This window comes from Haemorhous mexicanus, chromosome 16, assembly GCF_027477595.1.
Source record: "Haemorhous mexicanus isolate bHaeMex1 chromosome 16, bHaeMex1.pri, whole genome shotgun sequence".
NCBI lineage: Eukaryota > Metazoa > Chordata > Aves > Passeriformes > Fringillidae > Haemorhous > Haemorhous mexicanus.
In genome coordinates this window covers 8,337,085-8,351,979 of record NC_082356.1, presented here as the reverse complement: position 1 = coordinate 8,351,979, position 14,895 = coordinate 8,337,085, and the positions used below count along the sequence as shown (strand labels likewise).

General features: G+C 53.4%; 1 pseudogene; it reads right to left on the bottom strand.

Moving 5' to 3' along the window:
- Positions 1–14,895, bottom strand: part of LOC132334706 (zinc finger protein 850-like) — a 1,213,125-nt pseudogene that overhangs the window by 744,845 nt on the left and 453,385 nt on the right.

Here is a 14,895-nt window from a genome sequence, read left to right as displayed (position 1 = left end):
TGGTTAAGCCTGCAGGGTTTTTCATGTACCACACTATCCACAAGCTGCAGGATTGGTTGAACGGGTGAAGGGGTTGTGAAAAGAGCAGTTGAAAGAATGAGGAGATGGGAACCTGTGCCCATGGAGAACCCATCTCCCAGATGTGCTCCATGCCCTTAACAATGGCCCACTGGGGAAATGGAAACCCCCTGGCTGTGCAGGGCTGCACCCAATTTGCAAATACAGCCATGGGCAGTGAGACTTGGACTGCCTGGGAAATTGTTCTGGCTGGGATGGCCCCTGGCAGGGCCAGCCCAGAGGCTGCAGGGCTGGGCCTTCATGCACTGGAATTAATTGGGATAAATTCAAAGCAAATGAGAGCTATCAATACTGAAACAGGAATTGAGATTCCTCCAGGACACTTTGCTTTGGTCACTGCTCGCTTGGAGCTTGGCCTTGCAAAGTGTTCATGTCATGGCAGGAGGAATTGATGCAGAATATCAAGGAGAAATTGCAGTCATTCTGTTAAACAATAGTGAACAAGTTTGGATTATTCAACCCCATGACAGGGTACCACAATTATTGAAATTGCAATTTTAAGAAAGGTTGTGAAAAAAGGAGCTCCACCTCCAATCACCACCATTTGTAGAGATAAAGGGTTTGGATCCAGCAGCCCTAATAATGGAGCCAGAGTGTGGGTGTGGAGGCCAAAAGGCCCTCCCGAGGCAGCTGAAGGAACAGCTCCTAGGAAAGACAACTCAGAGTCCTGAAACCTGGGCAGGAGCAATGGGAATGTGTCCCTGCAGCCAAGTGTTCTGTGTGAGACCCAGTAGATCTGACAGGATATTGTTTTACACATCCTGCCAGAGCAAATCTCCCTGTTTGCCCCAAGGGCCCCTTTGGAAAATGCTCTGATCCACGGGGCTCCATGTGCAGGCTGCTGTGACCCTGAGGGACTTCCAGAGGAATTCCATCCAGGAGCCTGGGTGCCCCTCAGGGACTGGGACCCGGCCCCCTTCCAGCCAGAGGGGAAAGGGCCCCCCCAAGCCTTGTTAGGCACAGACAACATGGTAAAGCTGAACAGCAAAGGGCCTCGGGGCATTATTCTGGAATTAAAAAGGCACCAGCTCCATGGACAACAGAATTATTGTTCCCAACTCGAATGAGACTGAGAAAAAAGAATGAAGAACTGTGTCACTAAAGTGCTACTGATGTCTGTAAGTTGTACCTTGATGGTCAGCCAGAATCTTTGTCTGCCACAAACACCTCTAGTGTTTCCCCAAGGGGTGAGTGATCAAAATGGAATGATTAGTTATGAAAATGTGAAGATCAGGGTAGCCAAAGCAGTGCATGTCACCAATTGCTGGGGATGTTCTCAGCTGGAGTTGGGAGGGATGGGGTTCCCTTGGAGGGCCCACCCTGTGGGGTGGCCAGAACTCTGTCCCTGGGCTCTGACTGTCACTGTCAGTGAAGGGACAGTGAAAGAAAACACAGGAATACAAGGATCACTTGGACAGGATTCCCTGAGATTTCCCTTCAGGAGAAACCCAACCCTGTTCTAGTTCTAGAGGCCCCAGTGTGAGAGGATTTCTGTGCTTTTCCATCCCTGCCAGTGTCAGTAGAACTCGGGGTGCTGGAGCTGCTCGGTGTCAGTGTCACACCACTCTTGGCTGCAGGGCCACCATTTCGGGTCCTTCAGCAACAACCACAAGGAAGAGTTGGGGCCCAGAGAACATTTTCCCCCCAAGGAGTGCCCTGGATTTCAGCAAGCAAAAGATTCTGGTTCATCCTGTGCCCCATGTGTGCTGCCCTGTCCTGTGGAGTTTCCATGAATAAGCTGAATGGATTATTAGCAGAAGTAGCAACTGATCCTGTTGAAGTGTGCAATAGCACCTAATTGAAGCAGAAAAGGAGATGCCTTTATGCCTGATATGGAAATCTAAACTGTGTTATTGAAAGAATTGTTATGAGGGTTGTAGTTCATTGTAGGTCTGAGGGCCGATCAAAGTACCAAGGCCTGAAGAGGCCCTGAGGCAAAGTTCACCTCTAGATGAACCTTCCAACCAAATGTTAGATTTGTATCCACTCCTTAAGGAAGCATTATTACCAACATGATCAGTGTATGTGTTCCTTGATAAAACATGGATTTATCTTTCTGTATTTAGAAACCAGAGCAGGCCCCACCTGGCCTTGTTTGGGGTGAAGGATCAAAGCCAACTCCCCTGGTTCCTCCTTGAGCCCTGGCCAGGCTTTGGGAGAAAGCAATGAGGAGAATGAAACCAGATGTTCCCACACTAGCAGTGATGTCAGCTTGTGTGTTTAACAGTGTAAAAGCTGTGTCCTCTCCCAGCGGGCTTGGAGCCTCCTTGCCTGCAGAGGTGGAGGCCCCTGCAGGAATTCCCAGTGTCTGGGAGTGGCTCTGCAGCCCTTGGCTTCCCCAGCTGATGTGTGGATCTGGGTGATGGTAGAGCCTGAGGGGAACTGCTGATGGATCTTTCTTTAATCACTGCAGGCAATCTTTGGTAGTAATGACTGGATGGATTGCTGAGCTTCTTTTGTAATTCTTTGCTAAGGATGATGTGCTTTGCTGAGCTTATCCTTTTGTAATTCTTTGCAGCTGTGCATGATATAAATGACACAATTGCTTAAGTTGGTGTCTGTGTCTTTGGTAGTGACCCTGCCCACTGGTGAAACAGGGCCCCCTCTTGCCTAAGTGTTCCCTGGCAAGGCAAAATCCCTCCCTCCAAAATTCCCTCCCTCCTCCTTGTTCCCCCCCTTCATACACTGAGCATGATGTCCTATGGTCTGGGGTATCCCCGGGCTCAGTTGGGGTCACCTGTCCTGGCTGTGTCCCCTGCCCAGCTGCCCCGCAGCCCCAGCCCCTCCCCAGCGTGGCTGGACCAGGGGCAGGACAGGCCTTGGCTCTGCTGCAGCTCAGCAAGAACAAAACCATCTCTGCGTGCTCAGCCCTGTGCTCAGCACCCGGCCCAGCAGTGCCTCAGTGCCAGTGTCTGTGCCCTCAGTCCCTGCCAGGGCTTTCCATGGCAACTGCCAGCACAGGTGAGCCAGGTGTCACCCCAGGGACGGTTGCCATGGAAACAGTGCCCAGCACTGCCCCTTTCTGTCTGGCTGACCTGGCCTTTGGCCCTGGCAGTGGCGTTGGCTGCTGGTTCCTGGTGCCTGAGCGGCCAGCGCGGCACAGGGCAGGTGGCCATGGCACAAGCCCCCAGCCAGGGATCCCCTCTGGCTCTGGGCAGTGACACCAGCCCTGAGCAAGGGGCCCAGGGCAGGTTTCCATGGCCACCAACCACCACAACGGGTCTGGGCATTGGTTGCCATGGCACCAAACTAAGGAACGGGTCCCCGTGGCCATTGCCATGGCACCTGGTGGCACCAAGGAGTGTCACTGCAATTGTACCTGGAACAGCCCTGGCACCGCTTTGTCCTGAGGGCTGCCATGGCAGCCGAGGGCAGCAACAGCTCTGCAGGCAAGTGGCCATGGAACCTGGCTGCAGAAATGGCTCCTTGGGCTGGTTTCCAAGGAAACCTGAACTGATGGGGGTGTCCATGGCACCCAAACCCAGCAGTGGGGTCACTGCAGTGTCCATGGCAACAGTCCCTTGCAATGGCCCACTGCCTGTTGGGATGATGATCCACCCTCACAGCTGGCCCAGGGCAGGTCTGGAGTGCTCTTGGTGGCACCTTGGGCTTGGCACACACTTGAGGAGGATGTCTGTTTGCAATGGGGAAACTCAGGAGTTTCAGATTGCTTCAAAAATAAAAGAAGGAAAATTCCTCTTTGGCTGTGTGCAGCCAGTTCTCCAAGGAAAGCAGGTCCCAAGTGAGTGAGGAGAGACACAATGGGCTTGGGGAATGTGGAGCAAGGTTGTCCATGCTGGCTCAGACCTCAAGGCACAGCTTCTCTGAGCAGGCCAGACCTCCTTAGGACAATTCCTGCATTAATATCAGTCCCTGATTGCTACAATCACCTCTTGTGTAATAAGAGCAGCCATAAAAGACACCCTTTAAAATAGGAATCCATATTTCCTAGAAACTCTTTGAACTCTTCCTCCATCACTGTCAAAGGAAACCCTCCTCATGAGCTGCACTAGAGCAGAGGGAAATCAAGGCAGAGCCATGGTTTGTCAGGACTTGCCTGATCTTAATGAGCCTCACTGTGCCTTTGGAGCTGAGCCCTTTAACCTCAGGGCCTGAGAGGAGATTGCACAAACCTTTCCAGGAGTCCAAGTCAGAGGAAACACCCAAAGTGTCTCAAAGCATGAATGGTTCCCACTGAGGTCCCTCTCCAACACAGGCTCCTCATGGGCTCCTTGGAGGAGGGAAGAATTGGAGGCCAGGATGGCACAAAAACCTCTCAGACACTCAGTGTGGAAAGGAAATTCCAAAGTACCTTAAACACCTTGAGTGTCTCAAAGCATTAATGAGCCCCACTGAGTGTCAGTACAAAGCTCTCCAGGGACTCATTAAAGCAGATAATTGGAGCCATGATTGCACAAACCTCTCCCACAGTCTGTATCCAAAGGGAAACACCAAGTACCTTAAAAGAACTGAAGTACCTTGAAGCATTAATGAGCCCCACTGAGTGTTGTTACAGACAAAGCCTCTCCAGGGACTAATTACAGCAGGTAATTGGAGGCCATGATTGCTCACACCTCTCAGAGACTCCCAGGCAAAAGCCAAACCCAAAGTCCTTTGAAAACCCTGCAGTCCCTGGGAGCATTCAGGAGCCCCCAGGGCCATTGCTGAGCAAGGCTCCCCAGGGACTCCTTCCAGCAGATCCTTGAGGCCACTGGGATGTGGGCTAGGGGGGGGATGCTGAGGGCAGGACAAGGGGCTGACAGTGCCCAGCCTGGCTGGGGCTGTGCCAGGAGGCCCCAGTGCCTCAGGACAAGGTGTCTCCTCCCAGCCCTTGGTGGCACAGACCCTGCTGTGCCCCAGGGCACCGAGACTTGGCTTCTCTTTGTCCCCAGCTGTCATCACTGCCTCCAGTTCTCTGCTCTGGCTGGGGCCTGGGGACACTTTCTCAGTGGTGTCCCTCACTGGGACCCATTAAAAGTGAAAGAAACTTTGGAGTTAGATTCTGACTTGGAGTTCTGAAGAGGTTTCTTCAGCTCCCTCTCAGGGACTGATGTTCAGGGCCTGAGCACAAAGCCCCAGAGGGTCATTAAAGTCCTTGTGCTGTGTCTGTGCTGCTGAGCTGGGCCGGGCTCCTGGCCCAGAGGCAGCTCCTGGCAAGGGCAGCGCTGCAGAGAGACAGCTCTGGGCAGGAGCAGCTCCTGTGCACAGCCCAGCAGAGCTGGGGCACTGCCAGGGCACCTCAGGGACACGAGCAGGGCACAGACAGAGCTCACAGGGGCTCAGCACTGGCAGGGGCTGGGGGATGTCCCCGAGGGGGCTGTGTCACAGCAGCACCTCTGTGGCTGTGTCATAGAGGCACAGAGCAGCTGTGATGTCAGCAAGGGCCTGTGTGACATCACAGAGTGGGCTGTGTGACATCACTGAGGCGGTTGTGACATCAGAGATCTAGCTGTGACATCATCAAAGGTGGTTCTGTGACATCAGAATGTGGGTTGTGACATAGAGTATGATATCACAGAGCAGCTGTGTGATGTCAGAGAAGGGTGTGACATCGCAGACAAGGCTGTGACATCACAGGGTGACTGTGACGTCACACAGCTGCTCTGTGACATCACATAGGAGCTGAATGACATCACATGGAGGCTGTGTGTCATAACAGAGGGGCTGTGTGACATCACAGGGGCTGTGTGACATCACAGATGGCTATGTGACATCACAGGTGCTGCGTGATGTCACAGATGGATGTGTGACATCACGGGTGTTGTGTGACATCACAGGGGGCTCTGTGACATCACAAAGTCTGTGTGAGGTCACTGGGGAGGTCACTCTGCCCTGTCCCCCCTCACAGCCCCCCCAGAGCAGTCCAACCCTGCTCGTGCCCAGCAGGGTCCCCTGTCCCCCCGGGTCCCCCCGCCCCCGGCCCCGCAGCCTCCCCCAGAGGATGTTCCATGAGATCGACCCCAGAGCCTGACACGGGGACGGAGGGCCGGGGCCATGGGGGTGGGACAGGGGGACAAGGACCCCCCGGCAGTGTCCCCATGTCCCCCAGGGCCAGAGCCTTGGCCAGGGCTCCTTCACCCTGTTATAGATACATATTATAATATTGGCTTTTTGCAAATATTAAAATGGATTTTGTATGTGTGATGTTAAAGTAACTTTGTTTTAAAGATATATTTTTATTTCTGTTGTTAATTGAGCTTAGACGTTGTAGTGAAATAGCTGAGAGAAGCATGCTTGTGTTAAACTGCCTGCTGGGATGGGATAACATCCAGTGCACACAGGATGAGGACACCTGCACAGATCTGCCAACTATCAGCACTCCCTGTCTGAAGGCAGAGTGGACCAAGGCCCAAAACTGGAGGTGATAAAGAGAAGGAGCCAAAACCACAGCCAAGAAACACACATGCTCTGCAAAGGCAGACCCAAGGAGGGGCCAGGTAGAACAGTTCCTGGAATATGTGAAGTAGTTTATGGATATGCATGAGGGTCTATGAATATGCAACAGGCTGGTGTAAGGGAAAAGGTATTTCAGGGGGATCCCCAAAGGGAACAGGGTGCTCCTGGCTGAGTGCCAAGATGCACCCGGCCGTAATAACCTTTGCTCCATGGTCCTGGTCTCCCACTGTCCTTTATTAAACTTTTTACATTTTCACAGGAGGGTGAACGTGTTTTTCACAAATGGAATCTCAAGGAAACGAGGGTCAGTTGTTAACCCAAGGCTCTGCTTTGACCAAGTGGGGCCTCATGGACACAGGTGCCACTGGGGCATTGCCAGGTCTGGCAGGAACAAGGCTCCATTATTGCACAGCAAGGCCTCAGGGCACCTGGGAGAGCTCTGTGACAATGACATCTTGGGGAACCAAGTGTCAGTTGCAAACACAACGGAGCCTCGTGGAAGCCAGGTGCCACTTGGGAATTGCCAGGGCAGGTGGAACTCAGTGTCCATGGTGACACAGCACAGCCTCATGGAACTCAGCAAAGCACTGGGACAACCTGGAATCTGATGGAGCCAAGGCTCTGCTTTGGCAAAGTGGGGCCCACAGGACACAGGTGCCACTGGGACATTGCCAGCTCTTGTGGAACCCAGTGTCCACTGGGACACAGCAGAACCCTATGGAAACATGGGGACCACTGGGACACAGTGGAATCTCATGGCAGCAAGTGTCAGCTGTAAACGCAGCATGGCCTCCCAGAACCCAGGGGCAACGGGGACCGTGCTGTGGCTCGTGGGAGCAAGGGGCCATTGTGGCACAGCGGGGCCTCCTGGAACCCAGGAGAACATGGTGGGCCCGTGGATTCTCATAGGAGCACGGCCCCATGGTGACAAAGGGCGGTGTCACAATGGTCTCCTGGGTTCCGTGAGTCCTCGCTGTGTTTAGAATTGACACTGGGTTCCCCAAGATTCCATGGCATCCCTCTGCTCTCCTGTGACCTGAGGCTGTGCTGTGTCACCATGGACACTTGCTTCCTCCAAGGCTGGAGATGTCCCAGTTGCACTGGGCTTCCATGAGGCCGTGCTTTGTCACAATGGAGCCTTGGTTCCATGAGATTCCATTGTCCCACAGTGGTATCCTGGGTGCCATGGGGCCTGCCTTTGTCCCAGTGGAACCTTGCTTGCAGGAGCCTTGGCAATGTCTCAGTGGCACAGGGGTTCCATGAGACCCTGCCGTGTCCCAAGGGGCCCTTGGCTCCATCAGGTTCCATTGTGTCACAGAGCTCTCCTGGGTCCCATGAGGCCTTGGTCTGCCACAGGGGTGTCTTGTTCCTGCTGGGCCTGACAATGTCCCAGTGGCACCTGTGTCCCACGAGGCCCCACTTGATCAAAGCAGAGCCTTGCTTCCATGAGATTGCCGTGTCACAATGTTCTGCTTGGTTTGATGAGAACCTGATGTGTTGGCAATTGATCCTTGGATCCATGAGATTCCATTGCATCACGGGGTGTCCTTGGTTCCATGAGGCCCAGCTTTGTCACAACTGGACCTTGGTTCCATGAGATTCCATTGTATCCCAGCAGTGTCCTTGGTTCCATGAGGCCCTGCTGGGCCACAGTGGAGCCTTTGTGCCATTCATTCCATGGTGCCACAATGGTCTCCAGCATTCCATGGGGCCACGCAGCCAAAGAGTGGGCCCTTGGTTCCATGAGTTTCCATTCCATCAGGATGATCTCTTGCATTCCATGAGGCCCTGCTGTGTCACTAAGGAGCCTTTGTTCCCTGTGTTCCCACTGGGACACAATGGTCTCCAGTGCTCCGTGGGGCTGAGCCATGAAACTCGGGACACTTGGTTCCATGAGATTCCATGAGGTCACAATTACACAATACCACCCAAACCCAAGGAGGAGGAGGAGGAAGAGGAGGGCAGATGAGGACAAGGACGAGGACAAGGAGGATGAGGAGGAGAAGGAGCAGGATGAGGATGAGGAGGATGAGGACATGATGATGACCAGGAGGATGAGGAGAAGAAGAAGGAGGAGGAGGAGGAGGAGGAGGAGGAGGAGAAGGAGAAGGAGAAGGAGAAGGAGAAGGAGAAGGAGAAGGAGAAGGAGAAGGAGAAGGAGAAGGAGAAGGAGAAGGAGAAGGAGAAGGAGAAGGAGAAGGAGAAGGAGAAGGAGAAGGAGAAGGAGAAGGAGAAGGAGAAGGAGAAGGAGAAGGCAAAGAAGAAGAAGAAGGAGAAGGCAAAGAAGAAGAAGAAGAAGAAGAAGAAGAAGAAGAAGAAGAAGAAGAAGAAGAAGAAGAAGAAGAAGAAGAAGAAGAAGAAGAAGAAGAAGAAGAAGGATCAGCCTCCACCTTAAAACCCCTCCATCTTCCTTTATATATATTACTATATTCTAAACCCTTAAACTCTAAGTTTTCCACCATGTGATATTACACTCTTCTATTCAAACTTCACACCTGTAATCCCAGTTCTATCATTCCATTTTGGAAGCCTTCTCCAGAGTCCCACGTCAAATGCAGTGCTCACTTCAGGGTCAGTGTCTGTCAGCAGAGAGTCTAAAATTCTCAGCAGCCAGGGTTCCAACAGGTAACAATGTTCTCCTGTGTTCCATTAGGTTCCATGAGGCCCGGCTCTGTCACCATGGACACCTGGTTCCATGACATTCCATGGGGTAACAATGTTCTCCAGTGTTCCAGGAGGCCTGGCTCTGTCACCATGGACACCTGGTTCCATGAGATTCCATGGGGTAACAATGTTCTCCAGTGTTCCATCAGGCCCGGCTCTGTCACCATGGACACCTGGTTCCATGGGCAGTGGCCGTGTCCCAGTGGCACCCCGCTGTCTGAGAAGGGACAGTTTGTTCCAGGACATTTCATGGAGTCACAGCGGTCACTTGGGTTCCCTGCAGGTGCCTGGGGAGCGGGAGCTCAGCCCAAATATCCTGGGGGTCCCTGGGCTGGTGTTTTTTCGGGGGGAATCTTTGGATCTCACAGGGCTCCAAACCTGAGCCGCAGATGCCCCTTGGGACAGAGTGGAGCATCATGGAGCCAGGAGACCCTCATGGAAACCAGGAGACCCTCATGGAGCCAAGGCTGCAGCGGGACACAGAGGGACCTCATGGAAGCCAGGAGAGCGCTGTGAGGCTGTGGAACAATGCAGCACCGAGGTTCCACTGGGACTTGACAGAAGCTCCTGGAGACAAGGAAGCGCTGGGAGCCTCCGGAATCAGCGTCTGCAGGAGGATTTTCTGCTCCCTCCTGGGATGCTGGGGGACAATAAAGCCTGAGGCAGCCTCCCAGGTGCCCGGCTGTGTCACCAGTGGGGGCCACATCTGGGGGGACGCCCTGTCAGCCCCGGCCCTGCTGCTCCTCCTGGCCGGGCGTGGAGCTGCTGGGAGCCCGGGCTGGGGGGAATCCTCAGGGCTGTGCAGGGAAAGGTTCACCAGGAGCAGCACTGGAGCGAGATGTGCAGGCAAAGCCAGCGAGACAGCAGAGAAAGCCAGAGAGCAGAGCAAGGGACACAACAAACGCACCAAGAGCAGGAGAGCAAGTTTTAACAGAACTTGCAAAGGGCAAAATCAACTAAAACCAGGTTAGACTGAAGAACAAGGAGCACCAGGCATCGGCTGATGACCCAGGGAAAAAGTTCCAACGTGAGGAGGACTACAGAAGCCTTCATCAAAAGACCACCAGAAGACTGACGAGCACCACAGGAGGAGCTGACGCAGGCGCTGAAGCCACACACGGCTGTAAAACCGTGACACAGCTTTATGCAAATGTGAGTATGCTAATGAGGTGTTGTAATTGGGACTTTTAAAATGGAACTGAAGGCTAAAGGAGATCGAGTGGGTTTTTGCCAGAGAGATCCCCCTTGCTCCCAGCGGTGGACAAACAAATCCCTGCTCTGTCTGACTGCAGAGTTTGATTTTCTGGCCCAGTTTGTCCCACTCCACCTTTCCCTCCCCTCTCCTCCCCTGTCCCAGCATTCCCCCTGTCCACAGCTCCCTCCCAGCTCAATTTGGGGGTCCCATCCCTCTCTTTCCTCCCGCCCTCCCGCCCCTTCCCCATCGTTCCCCCAACCCCCAATCCCCCCCCCCTGTTCTTGGTTTTGGGGGTTCCAGGCCCCTCCTGCTCCTTTTGGGGGTCCTGACCCCCATTTGGTTGAATTTGGGGTCCCCGCCCCCCTTCTCACCGCGCCCCCCGCTCCCCCAGCGGCCGGGGGCGCTCCCAGCACCACCAGTGCCACCAGTACGGCCCCAGCTGTCCCCGCACGCCCCATCCCCATCCCTGGGGTCACCTCCCCCCTCCCCAAATTCCGCTCCTGGACACTGATGAGTCATCAGCGCCCCGCGCTCTGATTGGCCAGGATCTGTTTTGGGGTGCGGACGGGAGGAACTGGGCACCCCCAGGAGCCCCTCGGGTTTGGGGCTTTCGATCCCCCCTCGGCCCTCGGGGCGGCCCTGGGGCCACCCCAACACCCCCAAAATGGGGAGGGTCCCCGGGGCCCTTTGGAACCCCCGGGAATGGGCTGGAAGCAGCAGGAGCCGCCCCAAAAAGGGATTGAAGGGTCCGGGCCGGGAGTGGGGGAGGCTCTGGGGATGGCTCCGGTCCGGATTGGGGCGGGCTGGGATTGAGGGAGGGTCCGTTCAGCAGCTGGGGAGGGGCAGGGACTGGGGAGGGGTCCGGGATTGTGGGGTTGGGTCCATTCCGGGACTGGGGCGGGGTCTCTCCCTGGGATTGGGGTCCGGGATTGGGTCAGGGTCTTTCCCCTTGCCGATCTCGTTCCCAATCCCGATCCCGCCGCTGTTCCCAGGGAATGGCTCCGATCTCAACCCAAACCCAGGGGGTCAAACATTGGGGTCAAACACCCCAAATCCTGGGGTCAATCGTCCCCGACCCCAAATCCTGGGGGGTCAAACACCCCCAAACCCAAACTCTGGGATCTCAACCTTCCCCCCCCAGCCCGAACCCCAATTTTTAGGATCAAACCCCCAAATCCCAGATCCTGGGGTATCAAACACTCTCCAGTTCCCAAACGTTGGGGTTAAATCCCCCTGACCCCAAATCCTGGGGTTTGAAACATTTGGGATGTCCAACACCCCCCGTTCCCAAAGTCTGGGATCAAAAACCCCCCAATCCAAAATCCTGAGGTGTCAAACAGCCCCAACCCCCAAAGTCTGGGGTTAAAGCCCCCAATCCCCAACTCCTGGGGTTTGAAATATCTGGGGTGTCCAACCCTCCTCATCCTCAGAGTTTGGGGTCAAACCCCCCAATCCTCAAACTTTGGCATCAAAGTCCCCCAATTCCAAACTCTGGGGTGTCAAACCCCCCTGATCCCCCCAACTTTGGGGTTAAATTCCCCCAAATTCTGGGGTCAAACCCCCAATCCTCCCCAACTTTGGGGTTAAATCCCCCCAGATATTGGGTTCAACCCCCCTAGTTCCTAAACTTTGGGGTCAAAACCTCCTGACCACAAATCCTGGGGTTTGAAACATCTGGGATGTCCAACTGCCTTGATCCCAAAGTTTGGGGGTCAAATCCCCTGATCCCCAAATCCTGGGGACAAAAAACCCCAAATCCCAAAACTCTGTGGTGTCAAACATCCCCAATTCCCAAAGTTTGTGGTCAAAAATTCCTGACCCTGAGGTGTCAACCCCCCCCAAACCCCAAATCTTAGGATCAAACCCTCCCAGTCCTCAAAGTTTGGGGTCAAATCCCCCAGTCCCCAAAGTTTGGGGTCAAAACCCAAAACCCCCTGACCCCAAACCCTGGGGTGTCAAACACACCCAAATCCCCGATTCTGGGGTCAAACTCCCCCAAACCCCAAATTTTAGTATCACACCCCCCCATCCCCAAAATTTGGGGTTATCTGGGGTTTATTTGGGGCAGCTCCAGGTGCAATGTCTGCAGAGAGACCCTGGGTACAATGCTGGGAAAAACCCCAAAAAACCCTCAGGAACCCCAAAACCCCTGGGGGTGGGGAAAGGGGATTTGGGGTGGGGATCTGGGGTGGCAGAAGGGGATTTGGGGTGAAAGGAGAAGGATTTGGAGTGAGGAGATTTGGGGAGGAAAAAGAAGGATTTAGGATAAAAAAAGGAGGTGTTGGGGTGAAAGAAGGAGGATTTGGGGTGGGAAAAAGGGATCTGGAGTGGGAAAAGTGGGTTTGGGGTGAAAGGAGAAGGAATTGGAATGTACAAAGAAGGATTTGGGGTGGGAAAAGGGGATTTGGGCGGGAAAAGGGGATTTTGGGGTAGAAAAAGGGGATTTAGGGTGGGGTGGAAAAAGGAGGATTGGGGTCAGAACTGGGGGATTCAGGATGGAGAAAGATTTTGGGTGGGAAAAGGGGATTTGCAGTTGAAAAAAGGAGATTTGGGATGGGGAAAGAGGATTATGATGAGGAAAAGGTATTTGGGGTTAAAAAGGAGATTTGGGGTGGGGAAAGGGGGTTTGGAGTGGGAAAGGACATTTGGGATGCACAATGAAGGATTTGGGGTGGAAAAACGGGATTTGGGGTGGGAAATTGAGGTGTAAAAGGGAGATTTTGGGATGGGAATAGGGATTTGGGGACACAGAAAGGATTTGGGGTGGAAAAAAGAGGACTTGTGGTGGGAAAAGGAAATTTGGGGTGGGAAAAGAAGGATTTGGGGTAAAAAAATGAGATTTGGGATGAAAATAATTTTTGGGGTTGAAAAAAGGAGGATTTGGGGGGAATAAAAGAGGATTTGGGATAAAAAAAGGAGGTTTTTTGCTAAGCTGAACATACCTGGGGGAGTAGGGGTGTGGGGGGGAGGTTTGGAGCAGGGTCAGGACCATTTTTAGGGCAGTTTTCTGGGATTCTGGAGTATTTCTATGAGATTTAGTGGCAGTTCTATGGGATGTGAGAGAAGTTTTATGGGATTTAGGGTGTTTTGGGATGAATTTGAGGGATTTTGGGGTGTTTCTATTGGATTTGAGAGCACTTTTATGGGATTTTGGGGTGGTTTTGAGGGATTTAATTTGATTTCTATGGGATTTTGGGGTGGTCTGGAGAGACTTTAGGGTCTTGTTATGGGATTTTGGGGCAGCTTGAAGGCATTTGAGGTGTTTTGGGGGAGTTTTAGGGTATTCAGGGGCAGTTTTTGAATGATATTTGGGAGGTTTGGAGGGATTTCAGGGCATTTCTATGGGATTTTGGGGTGGTTTAGAGGGATCTGGGGTGTTTTGGGGCAGATTTTGGGTATTTAGGGGTGGGTTTGAGACGTTTCTTTTAAATTTTGGGGTATTTCAGGCCTGTTTTTTTTAGGTTTGGGGGTGTTTAGGTGGGGTTTGGGGTGTTCTGGGTCCCTTTTTGGCGAAGGAGATCTTCCTGGCGCTGCTGTGGGTGATGCTGGAGCCCTGCAGGGCCTCGCGGGCAGCGCCCGCCTGCACCTCGGTGTCCAACTGCACCCAGGCGATGTCGCGGCGCCCGGGCACCAGGGCAGCTCCTGGAACCCCGGGAACCTGGGATGGGAACGGGGCCAGGAGAGCCCCAGGAACCCGGGAACGTTCTCCAGACACCCAGGAATGTTCCCCAGACACCCGGGAATGTTTCCCAGACACCCGGGAACATGCCCCAGAACCCTGGGAGTGTTCCCCCAGAAACCCGGGAATGTTCCCCCAAAAAATACAGAAATGTTCCCCCCCCCAAATTCAGAATTGTTCTCTGTTGAGTAACAGTTCTCCAAAAAAAGTCCAGAAATGTTCTCAAAAAGAAATCCTGAAACATTCCCCCAAAAAGTCAGAAATGTTCCCCAAAGAAATCCAGAAATGCTCATCCAAAATATCTTGGAACATTCCCAAAAAATGAGGAACTTTCCCCAGACAATTCAAAAACATTCCTCCTCAAAAATTCCAAAATCAACCTTGTTCTCCATGCAGAAACATCCCCAAAACGTGCAGAAACATTCCCAAAAATCCAGAATTTTCTGCCTCAAAAATGCAAAAACATTCCTCCAAAAACCCCAAAATTCCTCCTCAACAAATATTCCAGAAATTCCCCCAAAAAATCCAGAAGGCACAAAAATTCAGACATTGCCCGCTAAAAAACCGCAGAAATTTCCCACCAAAAATGCAGACATTCCCCCCAAAATCCCGACACTTTCCCCAAACAATCCAGCCCCAAGCCCCCCTCACCCCTCTCACCTACCAAGCCCCAAATCCCCCAATGCCCAAAGGCTGCCCGGAATCCCCGGAATCCCCGGGATGCCGAGATTGCCCCAGATCTCCCTGGGGGCAGAGCATGGAGAGCATCAGCTCCTTGGGCTCCTCAGGAGCTGGGGCAGGAACAGGATGTGCTTCGGGGCTTTGCCCACAGCTGGGCAAACGGGAGAAAAACCCCAACATCAGCAACAAACCTGCCCCAAAC